The sequence below is a fragment of the Gobio gobio genome (assembly GCF_949357685.1).
Source record: "Gobio gobio genome assembly, chromosome: 11".
Classification (NCBI taxonomy): domain Eukaryota; kingdom Metazoa; phylum Chordata; class Actinopteri; order Cypriniformes; family Gobionidae; genus Gobio; species Gobio gobio.
Genome location: NC_137104.1, coordinates 23796365 through 23813682, shown reverse-complemented (window position 1 = coordinate 23813682; position 17318 = coordinate 23796365). Strand labels below are relative to the sequence as shown.

General features: G+C 37.3%; 1 protein-coding gene across 2 annotated transcripts in view; it reads left to right on the top strand.

Moving 5' to 3' along the window:
* Nucleotides 1-17318, top strand: part of kcng2 (potassium voltage-gated channel, subfamily G, member 2) — a 33476-nt gene that overhangs the window by 11956 nt on the left and 4202 nt on the right. The gene's annotated exons all lie outside the window — the stretch shown is intronic.

Here is a 17318-nt window from a genome sequence, read left to right as displayed (position 1 = left end):
AAAAGAGTAACCCTTGACGCTTGAACCCTTGACGCATGCGTATTGACGAACACAGAAGCCCAGAGGATAGAGCAGAACAAAACACTGGTCATGAATTAGAGTCTAACACGAGAATTTGCGGAGGATTTCTATAAAAGAGAAAAGGGGCTTGAGTTTGTTGTCCAGCCCTATCCGTGAGATTCTCCTATACATTGCGTCAGGGGTTACTCTTTCGCCGTAAGTCGACTTACGTACTGCCGGAAGCTAGTTATTTTAGTCTATAAAGTTTTAAATATGGATATTTTTCTTACACAAATGCGCCACTTTGCTTCAGGAGGCCTTTATTGACCCCCTGAGCTGTGTGAAGCAGTTATATGATGGATAGATTAACTTTTATGGACTTCAAAAACGAACCAACAAGTCACTGCCATTATAAAGCTTGGAAGAGGCAGGACTTTTTTTAATATAACCCGATTTTATTCACCTGAAAGAAGAATGTCAAATACACCTAGGATGACTTGAGGGTGAGTAAATCATGGGCTAATTTTCATTTTTGGGTGAACTATCCCTTTAACATGCTGATGACAGCATATGACAGTTGGCCGGATGTGTTTTTTTCGAAGCATCAAATTTGGAGGTCCCGTACACTTGGATTATATGGACTAATGGAGTTGTATTATTTTTCTAAAAAAAGTCCTATACATTTGGGATGGCATGATGCTGAGTAAATGATGTAAGAATTTTCATTTTTTTTTTGGACTATCCCTTTAATGTCTAATACTTATTGGGGTCAGTGTGGGTTCTTATGCATTTTTGCTTCTTAAATGACATATCTCGTTGTTAGGATGTATTTTTTATTTATTTTTTACTCTGAAACAAGACTAAAAAAATTATTATGAAAAAGATTGCTCACCTGTGTAATTACCTAATGTAAATATCACACCAGGCAGCATCAGCTGTCTGACTGTAAGCTGAAGAATGTTTTTTGTGTGGCTAAAGAATGCAATGTTGCATATTTCCGAAGACATGGGTTGCATTGACATAGATGGTGCAAAACAGATATGTCCAACTCACACATGGTTAGTTTCAGGAGTCTTCCAAGCGGTTTGAAAGAGTTTTGACTGGTTTGGAAATGCGAACAGTCCAAACAGAATTTAGGAAACCTCATGATGATGAATAAATATAGTTGTTGGGCTGCTTTTATTACAATTTTTATAGTGCTTTTGCATCCTTTTTGATGTCTGAAAGCTCCAATACTGATTTATTGCTTGGGAAATGAACAACCAGTACATTCTTCAAAATGACTAATTCTGTGTTCTATGCAAGAAGGAAAATCAAATGGAATAACATGATGACTGGATGTTCATTTTTGAACATAAACGTTAAACAGAAGAGATTTACACTGGAAATCAAATTTGATGCAGTCTTCAGTGAACTTGCATGAACTTTTCACTTAAGAGTTTATGTTAAGCAAAAATGCAGCAAACATTTGAAACTAATAAAATGCTAAGTTAATGATATTTAGGTTGGAGTATAGCTACTTAAAACACCTCTGGGCATAAAACCGACTCTCAGTTTGCCCTTTGACAAAAAGAGTTCTCCTTCATCTCTGCATATCTCTCTGCAATTGATGATGTGAATCATTTTCTCTGTAAACAATTCAGGTACATGAGATGTTTGTGTAAGATGTGTGTGTAAGATGTGTGTGTGTGTGTGTGTGTGTGTGTGTGTGTGTGTGTGTGTGTGTGTGTGTGTGTGTGTGTGTGTGTGTGTGTGTGTGTGTGTGTGTGTGTGTGTGTGTGTGTGTGTGTGTGTGTGTGTGTGTGTGTGTGTGTGTGTGTGTGTGTGTGTGTGTGTGTGTGTGTGTGTGTGTGTGTGTGTGTGTGTGTGTGTGTGTGTGTGTGTGTGTGTGTGTGCGCGCGCGTGTGTGTGTGTGTGTGTGTGTGTGTGTGTGTGTGTCTGCATGTAAGAGAGAGAGAGTCTCAGTAGCCAGACTGTGTACTTTAGGGAGATATTTTTCTGACAGAAACAGGCATGACAGCCTGCGGGACAGTATCTCAAGTCCAGGGCCCAATCTCATGAATACCAAATTAGCCATATTCCACAGAACTATTGTAAAAGCCTGGCAGCTGTTCCTCTATCACTAGCACACATGTGCTACTCATACACACACACACACACACACACACACACACACACACACACACACACACGCCAACATTCACTCTCACGGCTTTGTTTCATTGTATTCCTGAGGACATCCCAGTGACTTTTATTGTTTAAAGCTAATTATAATTACTATAGACCGAACAACCCCTAAAACACTAACACTTTAGACATTTAAACTACATTTTTTTCTTTATTTACGAATCAGTTAAGCAATTAAGGACATCTCCAATGAGAGGTTTTGTCACTTTCAGGGACTATACCAACCCCTAAAAGAAAACTGAACTTTAAGACTGTTAAACAACAGTACTTCATTATTTAGAAAAGATTAAATAATTTAGTATGTTCCAGAATATCCCCAAAGGGAGGTTTTGTCAGATTTCGTAAGCTCTGTTTCTGGGAAAAAACCCGGTTTATATAGTTTGTTCTCAAACTATAGATATAGCCTACAGTACACACTAACACACAAAACTTCTAAGGACACATCCTAACATATACACCGATCAGGCATAACATTATGACCACTGACAGGTGAAGTGAATAACACTGATTATCTCTTCGTCACGGCACCTGTTAGTGGGTGGGATATATTAGTGAACATTTTGTCCTCAAAGTTGATGTGTTAGATGCAGGGGAAATGGGCAAGCATAAGGATTTAAGCGAGTTTGACAAGGGCCAAATTGTGATGGCTAGACGACTGGGTCAGAGCATCTCCAAAACTGCAGCTCTTGTGGGGTGTTCCCAGTCTGCAGCGGTCAGTCTATCAAAAGTGGTCCAAGGAAGGAACGGAGGTGAACTGGCCAAGGCTCATCGATGCATGTGTGGAGTGAAGGCTGGCCCGTGTGGTACGATCAAACAGACGATATGACCAGTACATCCCACAAGAGCCACTAGAGCCCCACAAGAGCTGCAACGCAGTTTGTTGTGTATGGGGCTCCATAGCCACAGACCATTCAGGGTGCCCATGCTGAAAGCGCCAACAGTGGGCACCTGAGCATCAGAACTGGCCCACGGAGCAATGGAAGAAGGTGTCCTGGTCTGATGAATCATGTTTTCTTTTCCATTACGTGGATGGCCGGGTGCGTGTGTGTCGCTTACCTGGGGAACACATGGCACCAGGATGCACTATGGGAAGAAGGCAAGAAGGCATGCCTCTTTGGGGCTTACTTTCCTAAGCAGTTTTAATATTTAACTAATTAAAAATGCAACAGTAGAAGAGACTTTAGTTATATTTGCTGCAGTGAACTTCAAATGTGCTAATCAAGCCAAGACGTATAACAGTTATACGACCCTAAAAAGTCTTGACTATGACAATATTGACATCAGATGTGATTAGAGTTTAAGGGAAAACCTTACAACGACGATGATGATCCTGTTCCCAGGACTTGTTGTAGTATTCCTCAACCATTCTGAGTTGTGTCTAAGCAGGAGTGTTTGTGTGCTGGTGCACAGACCTCCGCATGACATCAATAAAGACGGCGGAGATTAAAGCAAAGTGAAAAAGAAAGAGAGAGAGAGAGAGAGAGAGAGAGAGAGAGAGAGAGAGAGAGAGAGAGAGAGAGGTGTCTTCACAATCAAAGGACCATGCTGAAGAACAGCAGGAGGAATCCAGGGAGCTCTTTATCTTCAAAGGGACAATCAATCACTGCCAGCAATGAATTCTGCTCTGGAACCCCCCCTCTCTCTCTCTCTCTCACACACACACACACACACACACACACATATACACACACAGAAAAAGACATATGCATATCCATGTGAACACATGCATACAGTCACCAACACTAAACAATCAAGTGTAGACACACACATACATTAGGTTTCCATGTTTGCATTTTTAGCTTTTCTAAAAACATCATATAATATGATTTATAAGCTGTTTTCTTTATGGGGACCAAAAAATGTCCACACAATGTCAAAGATTTCTTGCAATGCCATCCTTATGGGGACATTTTATCCCCACAACGTAGGGAATACCTGAACAACACACACACGCACGCACACACGCATGTCTTTGGTGAAAATGGCTAATAATAACCAGTGTACTGCCATAAGGCCAATATTAATAATCACCTAACAAACAATTAAGTGAGTTTAAAAAGCATCTTTGGAAAAAGAGCAAACCCTCATGAAAAATAAGTGTACCTAAATGTATTGAATGTGCACTTGTAAAAAAAAAAAAAAGCACTCTAAAGTTCAGTTAATTGAATTTTAATTTAAATGTAACTAATACATTCTAATTTAATTGCAGTTAACATGCATTTAAGTGTACATAAACATTACATTCAGTTCACACTTAAGTTTTTTTTTTTCCTTAATAAGAACTTATTTAAAAGGATGGTAAAGTGTACTCCACTATAGTACACTAGTACTTGGGGTCCAAAGGCCTGAGAAAGATTTGATGCCATGAAACTCACAAAACCTTTGGCAAATCCAGCCACTGTCTTTTCTCATAAGTGCTAATTGTAGCAGTTTAGTAACTTACAAAAAATCTTGGTGGGTAGTCTGTTTGCATGTGTCTGAGACTATTACCTCATATGCTACCACTCTCACCACGTGTATCACACGCCACGCGTAGGGCACCAAGTGCTGAGGGGGCACCAAAAGAAGAAGACCCCCCCCCCCCCCAAGCGGGCACCTTAAAGGAATTACACTTAGGGCACCAAGATGGCCAGCAACGGGACTTTATGCTACATTACCCTATGCTAATGTCACAATAAGTGTACAAACTCAACTCAAAGCCTGACTTAACTCTCAATTCATTCATTATACAACAGCAAACAATTACATTATCACACTAGACACATTATCTGTGTCCTCTGAGGAAACCTGCTGTTATCTATAATGAGTTTGTGATGCACTAAAATGCCTCAATTAGAGAATTAGTTGGGCGACTCAGAGACAGACTGAAAAGAAACAACACTTGATGAGTTCTGTGAATAGCTTTTCTCGCACAGATGACGATGATAAATGCCATGATTTCTGAGCACACTTGATTATTCCACAGATTCAGTGGGCCTTGTGAAACAGCAACAGAAGTACACTTGATTGTATTGAATGTACACTTGTAGTGTACTTCACATCTTAAAAATACTTTAAAAAAATACTATTTGCAGTTTTACTTTGAGTCAAAATAGTACTCTAAAGTTCCAATAATTGCATTTAATATATACATAATGCATTTTCATTTAATTGCAGATTGCATGCAATTAAGTGTCACATTCAGTTTGTATTTAAGTATTGTTTTAAAGTATATTATTTCCATAATAAGTAGCCTACTCTTTTTAATGCTAAAGTGCTATATCTGTTTTCCCCCTTTTTGCATTTGTAGTGTTTGATTTGGTACAATTTTGTTGTAAAATAAAAAGGTTTAAATGAAATAAATTCCAGATTTCCAGTGTGGTCTCAGGTTTTTGGACCTCCCTGCATATACACCGATCAGGCATAACATAGGTGAAATGAATAACACTGATTATCTCTTCATCACGGCACTTCTACGTGGGTGGGATATATTAGGCAGCAAGTGAACATTTTGTCCTCAAAGTTGATTTGTTAGAAGCAGGAAAAATGGGCAAGCGTAAGGATTTGAGCGAGTTTGTCAAAGGCCAAATTGTGATGGCTTGATGACTGGGCCAGAGCTTCTCGAAAACTCTTGTGGGGTGTTCCCGGTCTGCAGTGGTCAATATCCATCAAAAGTGGTACAAGGAAGGAACAGTGGTGAACCGAAGACAGGGTCATAGGCGGCCAAGGCTCGTTGATGCATGTGGGGAACGAAGGCTGGCTCGTGTGGTCCGATCAAACAGACAAACTACTGTAGCTCAAATTGCTCAAGAAGTTAATGCTGAAAGAAAGGTGTCATAAATACACCCATGCTGACCACTGTCCACTGCCAAAAGCGCCAACAGTGGGCACGTGAGCATCAGAACTGGACCACAGAGCAATGGAAGAAGGTGGCCTGGTCTGATGAATCACATTTTAATTTACATCACGTGGATGGCCGGGTGCGTGTGCGTCGCTTAACTGGGGAACTCATGGCACCAGGATGCACTATCATGGGAAGAAGGCAAGCCGGCAGAGGCAGTCTGATGCTTTGGGCAATGTTCTGCTGGGAATCCTTGGGTCTTGCCATCCATGTGGATGTTACTTTGACATGTACCACCTACCTAAGCATTGTTGCAGACCATGTACACCCTTTCATGGAAACAGTATTCCCTGGTGGCTGTGGTCTCTTTCAGCAGGATAATGTGCCCTGCCACAAAGTAAATGGTTCAGGAATGGTTTGAGGAGCACAACAATGAGTTTGTGTTGACTTGGCCTCCAAATTCCCCAGATCTCAATACAATCGAGCATCTGTGGGATGTGCTGAACAAACAAGTCCGATCCATGGAGGCCCCACCTCACAACTTACAGGACTCAAAGGATCTGCTGCTAACATCTTGGTGCCAGATAACACAGCACACCTCCAGGGGTCTGGAGTCCATGCCTCAAGGGGTCAGGGCTGTTTTGGCAGCAAATGTGGGACCAACACAATATTAGGATATGTTATGGCTGATCAATGTGTATATATATATATATATATATATATATATATATATATATATATATATATATATATATATATATATATATATATATATATATATATATATATATATATATATATAGGCTATATATAATTTACAGGATTGCCATAAACATACGTTTTGTCTATGTGCTTATATTGTAGAAGCTTTTTTAGAATATTGCTTTAGGAGATGCTTTAGTTCTGGGACAATTTATTAAAAAAAGGCTTTTGGACCCCACTGCATGCATTTACATGCAGTACATCCTAGTGTTACAAGTGTCGAGACTGAAACAGTTATTGACAAAAATAAAGATTTTGCACTCGCACACCTTTATACCATTGGTGACTGGTCCCATCCATCAGAGCTCAAATACCCCTCTGAGACCCTGAACAAGCTCTGACAAAGGGAAGAGAGCAATATCATAGTTGTCAGTTTATTTAGCGTCTAACGGAGCACTTGACCCTGAGTTATGGTGTCTAGCAGCCGCTGGGACTGAGCGAGAGAGTCCAGTGGGAGAAAGAAAGACATGTCTCACAAAACATTTTGTTCTCACGCGATTCTAAATGAATATTGACAGAATGACGCAAGTGAAGCAGTCATGTATCGTGAAAATTAAAAATATTGATAATATCATTAAAGCTAGAAGCTATAATTACTCCTGTCACTCATCTGGATAGGGTTTTACAGTTAATATATAAAAGCCGTCTGCAACTATAGGACAGGCCAGTTGTACTGATGGACTGGAGCACCAAAAGCTGAAGCACTCAGTCGTGCCCACACACTCAGAAAGGAGAGCCCTGGAAACATTTGACCCTGACTGAGAGAATGAGAGAAAGCAAGAGACATACTGTTTGAGAGGGCTGTCAAAGATGATTGCTGAATTGCTGCCCGATTTAGAAGGAAATGATGATAGACAGAAGTATTTCATCCTGAAAACAGTTACGCAACCACAACAAACAGTCTGTACCTGAGCAGATTTTAACTTACTGTTAAACTGTTATACTTTTTTCAATGTGAATGTAATACATGGCAATCACAAAGCCAAACTCACCAACAGCACATTGTAAGGATGACCATATTTGTTTGGTCTTATCACTCCTAGTGGACAATTTAGGAAAAGCAAAAGCAAACAAACAAACAAAAAACACTGAACATTAGGTCATCATATTTACATAACATTCCCCATACATGTGACATGTCAATATATACAAAAGCATTGCCTTTCAAAATAGTAAGAATCTTGGAAAGTTGATAGTCATTGTATTGTACAAGCATTTCAGAATATTTTGTTTGGGACAATTAAAAAAGCTGTAATAACTATATATATATATATATATATATATATATATATATATATATATATATATATATATATATATATATATATATATATATATATATATATATATATATATATATATTTATTTTTATGACACTTTTATGTTACTGTTTCCAGTATCCTATAAAGTTGGGATTGGTTTTCACTAAATGTAATGTCTAAAGTGTTATTTTGGACTCATTTGTGCACAAAACATTCTTCCAACAGACTTCTGGTTCATCAACATAGTGCTTGGCAAACTTAAGATGGCAGCCATGGTGTTTTTGGAGAGCATTGACTTCCTCCTTACCATCCTGCCAAACACACCATTCACTTTCAATGTTTGACTGATGGTGGACTCATAAACACTAACCTTAGCCAATGCAAGACAGTCATTTATAGCCTAGATGTTACCCTGGTGTTTTTTTTATATATATATATTTTTTTTATATTATACATCTAGATTTTGGTTGGATGACCACTTTTAGATTTATCCAATTTTCACACTATTGGTAGACTCCACAGTTTTGTGACCTTTTCCAGAAAGCTCTTTTGACTGAGGCATCCTTTGTGAAAAAGAAGAGTGCTTAATTTTATTGAATGTGCACTTTATGCTAAAGTGTACTTTTTCCACAAGGGATGTCAGACTTCCACAAATTTTTCAGGTGAGAAGCAAAATTTGATAGAGAAGACCAAGGTTTATGTCCAAGGTACATGTCTGCTTCATATCCACATGAATGCAGACTTTCAGATATCAGGGTTACACACTGACAAGCTGACAGAGTTCAATTAATGGAAAAAGTATTTATTCATAACAAATTAAAAGCAACGGCTGTGCACATATTCACTTGAAATTTGGAAATGAAATTCAAAGAAGCTGTTAGCAGGCAGCTCAGTTGACAGGCGTCAGAAAGTGTGGGGAATGTGAGAGGGTCATGCAACATTTTCTTTTTCTTTTTAAAACACTGCAGGGCCAGGCTCTTACTAAAAATAATAGCCTTGTCTTACTAAAACTGCATTTGATTCATTGTTACTGTCTTACAACACAGTTCTTTTTTTTGAAGACAGATAGGCCTACCTAAAAAAAAAGATAAAACCAAAGAAATAATCACAGGTTATTTCAAACATGTCAACCTATAGTTTGAATGTTGACACATTGTATGGGGTACATTTTAGCAGTAGAAACCACAGAAAAAGTGTAATAACCATCTTACACAATATACCACTATTTTTTTTTTTTATTAAATACATAATTGTTAATTATCTGAATTTTTTTGCACATTTGAACACTTTTTTTTATGAAACAGAAAAATGATAATTTAACATTAAATATGATTAAAATATATAAAAATACAACATTTGACAACTTACCCAAACCTGATATTTATTTAAAAAAGTCCTGAGAAGTTAATAAAACTGACCTATGCCAGTTGTGTCATTTGTTTACAATAGCTATAGCAAAAGTATGGTATTTTTAGTTAAGAGGACAGAATATCCTCTCACATAAATCATTCTCATTTAGACAGTTTTGAACTAGGGGATTAAATCCAACTTTCAAAATTGACTGAAGCCCCATGTGACAACTAGCCCCAGTATTGCTTACTGTATGTAGATTGAAATTTTGACACTCATTCAACATCTTTACGGTGCATTGTAGAGAATTTCTCAATTGGTTAATGAACATTAAATGTAGTTAGTCTGGTACCTGACGTGGCTTTCTGTGACTATGATGCACAGCTGATGAACTATGTTATATACTGTATGGGGGAGAGGTGAGCTGAAGTAAATCTCACACTCAGTGAAGTGAATTAACTGAACATATGCTAAATAATATTGATGGAATGCATTACAGGCCTCTTTCCCTCTATTTGTTGGGGAAAATGCTGGATCAGCGCATATCCGATCAGTCATGTTGAATGATGGCCACTCACGCACACTCACAGCTCATCCTGCAGCAGGATTAAGCCATGTCTTGAGCTCAGAGTGGATCAGAGCTCTGTGTTCGCTCAAATGGGCAATTGTCTGGTTTTAATTTGATCAGTGGGTTACTGTGCAAAAAAGGACAAACAAGCCCTAGCCCACATTCAAAAAGCTTCCCATCAAAGCAAAACAATAAACCACGACATAAGAGCATTTCAGAGAATTGATCTAATGGATTGTAAATGCATTTACTCTGTCACACACACACACACACACACACGAATGTCTGGTTTGCTATCTTTGTGGAGACTCTCATAGGCGTAATGGTTTATATCCTGTACAAACGTTATATTCTATCCCCTTACACTAACCCTACCCATCAAACAAAACTTTCAGCATTTTTAAAAAAAAACTGTATGATTTATAAGCTTGTTTCCTCATGTGGACCTCAATGAGTCCCATCAGTTCCCATGAGTCTGTGTGCATTCAGGTTGAAGTCCCCACTGGGATAGAAAAAAACACGCACACACGCACATGTTGTGTTTTCATGATTTATCGGGACTTTCCATAGACATAATGCTTTTTATACTATACAAACTGTATATTCTATCTCTTAGCCCCAAACCTGGCTCTTAACTGTCACCGTCCCACAGGTGGGACGCCTGGTGCTCTTTTTTTTGATTGCCTTTTTTCATATCATATATTTAAGTAATTATCACAAATTAGGTATTATTTGAAAGCTTACAAACTCAAAATTCATCCTGTGAAAACCGTTTTGAAATCGGACATTGTGTTGCCATGGAAACGTTACTCTAAATTATTCTAGTGGGCTCCTCCCCTAGTGGGCGCTGTCATGTTTCATATTACAACAATTATTTTAACTACTTTATATTCAAAATCTTTTCCAATCTTGACAAAACGCATATTGTCGGAAAGGTCTGAGTCTCAAGGGTCCATATTTGGTGACTGTTTTGTGATGGAAGTAATATTTGGACAGAAATTTACAGGAAAATGCATCAAAACAACAATAAATGGAATTTGAATGACACCCGGTGGCTATTTTTGGTACAGCACCCTAAACAAAATCTCATGGGGACTTCAATTTTTGTGATATCAACTTCAAATTTGGAACACAAATTGGTTAAACATATGGCTTTGATTTTATAGTAATTTTAGAGTAAATTCTTTTTTGTAAAATATATATTTTATATGAAATAAAAAATATTTAGTACAGTATTTTTCATTTACAGGAAATTTAAACTTCCATAACTATTTCATACTTTCATATTTTGAATTGCTTTCACTTCAGCAATAATCTGCAGAATGTCGTCTTTAAAACGAGACCAAACTTTGGTCTATATTCCAAAGCATTCTTGAATTACAGCCCTTTAAGTTTGGATAGTGCATTTTCATGTGTATTCTCAAAAAGGGGGGTGACAGTCAAAGGGCTAAACCTACCCATTACAGAAAACTTTTCTGCATTTTTACATTTTCAAAATACATTACTTAGTATGATTTATAGGCTGTTTTCCTCATGAGGCTCAAAAAATGTCCCAGTATATTATATCCCCTAACCCTACCTCTACACAGAACCCATCCCATCACAGAAAACTTTCCAAAAACATGATTTAGTTTTCCTCATGGAAAAAAATGTCCCCACAAGGACAAGGATTTTGGATATTTCCATCTTTGTGAGGACATTTTCCCCCCATAAAATAGGGTATACCTGAACCACACACGCACGCACGCACACACACACACACACAATGAAAAATTAATTCCATTGCTTGTGAATACAAATGGAAAATATAAGAAACACATCCACAAACACAATGGATTACAGATTACTGTTGCCACATTACCTCGAGCCAAATGTGCCTGGAGGAAAACAAATGTAAAACTAATCCATGCCTTGCCAAGGCTGCTTATATACTGTACTATAGTTTTCCCACAAAATAGTCATCATTTAACAACCCTGCCAAACTTGTAAGACTTTCTTTTGTGGAACATAAAGTTAGCCAGAATGTTTGTTCTATTGCTCTTTTCCATTCAATGAAAGTGAATGGAGACCACATTTCAAATTCATATTTCATTTTGACTCAAATTTCAGTCTGATCACCACACAAAGCCATCATATGGCTTCAGAAGACTCGAAATATAGCACACAAGCCATATGGACCACTTTCATGAGGCTTTATTTGTGATTTTTTGTCCATTGTAGAACTTGAAAGATCCCGTTTTTAACTTTCATTGTATGGAAACAGGCAACATGGCCATTCTGCTATGTATCTCATTTTGTGTTCCGCAGAAATGTCATAATATCCCTTTTAAAGGATTAGTTCACTTCGAAATGAAGTTTTTTGAGGAAAACATTTCAGGATTTTTCTCCACACAATGGACTTCAATGGCAACCAAAAGGTCCAAATCAATGCAGTTTCAAAAGGCTTCGAAGGGCTTTAGAGGCTCCGCACGATCCCAGCTGAGGAATAGGGTCTTATCTAAACCATCGGCCATTTTCTAAAGTAAAAAAAAAAAGTATATACTTTTTAACCTAAATTGCTCATCTTGCGCTGCTCTGCGACGTGCCACGGATTGCATAATCACGTCGGAAAGGTCACGCTAGACGTAGGCAGAAGTACTGCCCCCATGTTTACAAAGCGCTTCTGCGAAGACAAATAGCAAAAAAAGGTTAAAAAAACAAAGTTGGAGATGGAGTTTTTTTTGTATTAGTCTTCGCACGTTCGCTTGGGGCGGTACTTCTGCCTTCGTCTAGTGTGACCTTTCCGACGTGATTATGCAATCCGTGGCACGTCACAGAGCAGCGCAAGATGAGCAATTTAGGTTAAAAAGTATACAAATGTTTATTTCATCTTGAAAATGACCGATGGTTACGCTAGATAAGACCCTATTCCTCATCTGGTATCGTGCAGAGCCTCTGAAGCCCTTCGAAGCCCTTTGAAACTGCATTGATTTGGATCTTAAACATTTTGGTTGCCATTGAAGTCTATTATGTGGAGAAAAATCCTGGAATGTTTTCCTCAAAAACTTAATTTCTTTTCAACTGAAGAAAGAAAGACACAAACATCTTGGATGAGATGGCGGTGAGTAAATTATCAGAACATTTTCATTTTAAAATGAACTAATCCTTTAAGGCATGCACTTTAACTTGGGAAAATGCCACAAATAACAACAATCTCCTCATCAACTCTTTTCATTATTCGGCAATAATCACATTTAATTATACCTTTAAATATTAATGCAGTTCATTAAATGCATGCAAAAAAGCTGATTATTTCAGAGGAAGCTGGGGATCATGCAGGGCTCGTAAGGAAAATGAAACCTTTTATAAATTAGAAATAGTTTTCTAACTGCCTGTCTGATCTGTGATGGGAAAATATTTGTCTGGATGAAGCTCATTAATACATTTCAATCAGGACTTCAGAGCGGATTGATTATTTTTCCCCCCAGTGTAATTTATAATTAAACATGGCCTGCAGGATTGTACAAGTCTGTTCCCTCAGAAACAGCATTATGCGTCAAACAGCTCAAGTATGACTGTGTAATTCTTGACATGCCCATTAAGCAGAAATGCCAGTTTCATCTACTAATCAGTTTGCAGTATCTGTGTCAGTAATAACATATTAATAAGTTATTTAATAGCAAAGGGTTGGTTTCTGTTAATTAACATTATAAATAAAGACATCAGATCATGATACTCTGTAACTTTAACTGATAGATTATTAATGATTAATTATTTAATCATAATTTTAAAAAAAAATTACATTTTGTTTTAGAAAATAAAACTATGAGAATATTCACCAATATATAATACTGTAAAGTGGCTACAATCTTTACCCTGCAATAACTCTAAAATCCAGACACTTTTTTAATGTCCTTTTTATGCCTTCATTTATTGCAACAAGAAAAAGAGAGGGGTAATAAAAGAACCACATGAAATAGGCAAGGCTTGAGAAAACTCATCTAAATAAACTTGGACCCCGTGTACTTCCATTATATTAGATGGACAAAAAATATCTCATTTTGTGTTTAACAGAAAATAAAGAGTCAAACAGGTTTGGTTTGGAATGACATAAGGGTAAGTAAATTATGACAGAATTTTCCTTTCTGGGTGAATTATCCCTTAAAGCCACATTTAAAAATACACTAATTACATTATATAATGACACATATAAATGCATTATATAACAAAAATATCAAAACCCATTTGCAAAACAATACCACAAGCAGTTTGAGCAAACCTGATCTAATAGATCCACTTAAAATCACCTGCACACCAGCTGATTAGAAGTCATCGTAAAATTACAAGTTGTGAGAAAAATGTTAACAGTATTTGTTTGCAGATGCCACTTATTTAATGCAATGACATTTCGACATTTAAAATATTCAAAAAGTTTCCACATTTTTGTGGCCACTTTATACTTGAAAGCCCTTGGCAGTAATTGCAGCTGAGCTGGTTTGAGTAAGTTTTGAACGTCATTCCACTGTTGCTCAAATGGTCATTTTCTGGGTCATTCCAGATCATTGACGTTTATGCTTTAAAGCCTCCCTCTACACTTTCCCCCATTCCTTTCAGTCCTGCTGCATAGAAGCATGTGTGCCAGCACTGCTCTTCATTGAGGGGGTGTTCTTGTGTTGTGTGCTTTAGCATGTAGCACTGAAAACAGACTAATCTAAATTGAGGAGTAAGATGCCTTTGGGCAAATTTTAGGCTTAAAGTCTATGCTTTTAGGCTTAAAGTCCTTCCTCTCTCCATGCCTTCTATTCAGGCTATTACTGTGTGTGTATATATTGTTGCCTCATGCACAGCATGGAGAATTATGAACGCTTTAGAATTGCCTTAACCCTTATTCATTTGGGAGTCACACTCGTATTGTTCGTGACCGGAAACCTAATCATATAACAATTCAATTTTATATTAAATGAATGCACTATATTTCATTTTCAATGTTTTTTCTTTAATATTTGTTATTTTGAAGGGTTTTGTGTTACAAAATAATACTAATTTCTTAATTATGGACCATTTATTACTATCATTTTTTTAATATAGAATTATTAAAAAAAACACATTTAATACTATTTTTCAATAATTACAATAAAGTTAAAAATGGAGACAGATTAGTGCCACCTGGTGGGGAATTTTTTTTTATAGAATACCATCTGAAATACCGCGGTATGCCTGTAATAACACATATGCCTATATATCCCTATAAGTATACAGGGCTATGTATTCTACTGAGAACAGTGTTTTTAGACATAATTACTTTTATTAGGCTTTGCATTTTAGTGTTAGTTATTGCATCATGATCACAGTCAATCCATAAGACAGACAAAGGTTTTTGTTACCCATCTAATTCAAACATAAAAATGTAACAAAAATGAACAGGAATCTTTGATCAGAACTCGATTAATCTGGTTTTGATCTGAATTCAACCTCTTCTGAGGGGTATTCCAGAAAACAAGGTTAACTTACCGTCACATATACCTTGAACTCTCGGTTGATTAACCCAAACCTTGCTTACCCGAGGTATACTGGTTTCAAAAATGAGTCCGGGAGTAAGTTCAGACAACTCAGAGTAGGCCTATGTTCCCGGTTAACAAACAACAAATCGAAGATTCACCATGGAAACAGACTCTTCCTTCGAGTTTGCACTTTCATGACGTAATGCCGCTTTGGCCCTGTCCCAAATGGCACACTTTATGTGCACTTTCGGTCTTGTGGACTTACTATGGCCGCTGAGTGTGGGTGTCTACAAGACCGTAGGGTGTCCCATTCGTCATTTAAGCTTAAAGAAGGGTGCTCGTGTGCTTTGTGGCTGCCATGCGCCCTTGATGCGCACTTCAGCTGAGCCCGCAAATTCATGAGCTATGCAGAGGACTTCTACCCGGCAGTCAAAGCGGCATTACGTTGTGAAAGTGCGGACTCAGAGGTAGACCGTGAGGGTTTAGGTTGCCATTCGGGACAGGGCCTTTGACTGTCGGGAAGAAGTCCGCTGTGGAACCCGCACCAGTGTGGCAGAAGTGCGCATCGAGCACTTCATTTAAGTATTCATTTAATAAGTAATCTTTATTCACTGAGCATAAGGATTATATTTTGTTTGTTTGATGCTAATTAATTGAATGCCAATCCATGTGTGAGATGACAATAAAATAAATAAAAAATATATTGGACCCACTTTATATTAGGTGTCCTTAACTACTATGTACCAACATTTTAATTTAAATTTATCAAATTTTAACTTTTGATACATTTCACTTATTGTGTACATACATGTTTTTACATACTTACATTTTGAAAAATACCTGCATGTAATTACATCTGTAATTCATTTCTGTAGTTACATTTGTAATTACACTGTTGACACTTCCCTTACACCTGTCCCTAACTTTACCCGTATTCCAACGCAATATCAGCAAAGGTGTTTTGCAATACAATTTGAACACAGTAAGTACATTGTACTTATTTTTTGATATAAGTACATAGTAGTTAAGGGCACCTAATATAAAGTGGGGCCAATATATTTGAATTGAATTAACATTTAAATCATACCTTGTTATAATTTTTTAAAATCTTTATAATTAATATATAATATTATATATTACACAACTGAAACACATTTGGTTGTATTAATAACTATATTAATGATATAAAACACATCTGAATACCTCTAAGCAAACTAACCCTGGAACACTCACTCTTATACTGTATTCAGAGTGAGTTGCTATGGCTACTTACATTCCCTCAAAGTTACCTCTGTTTCTGGAACCGAAAGTAGAGGTTATCCATAACCTGCTTTCTGGAATACCCCCCTCGACCAACTTACTGGTAAACGGTCTCAAACTCTGTGTATGTGTGTGTGTGTTTTGCACTGTTGATGTTTTAGAGTTTCACCCCTTCACTGCAGTGTGCTTTATTTCTGCATTGTCGCTTTTTTGTAAATTTTACCCCCAAAAATTGCTCTGTTATTTTCATATTTCCCAGTCATTTCCAACGGCTGTAATTTTTAACTGTGAATATCTTTTTGTTGTTGTTGTTGTTGTTATGACCATTTTAGGTTTTTCGAATCAATTTTTTTCAGTCTAAAATGACCGAACAACACCAGGGGGTTAATTTTCTTTTTGCCCTGACACTGGTGAGTAGCCAGTTCTGGGCACATTCACTGTTGTCCCATTTTCTCTCGCACATTTAGTGATGACCTTCACTGCTCTTCAAAGTACATTCAATGTGTTAAAAATGTTATGAAATCTGTCTGGTTTCCAAGAACCTTGTCTTCAGAATTCATGGAACATTTGTTTTTGTCTTAATTATTACAAATCAGAAAGTAGAATGTTTCCCAAAGACAAGTGCATTC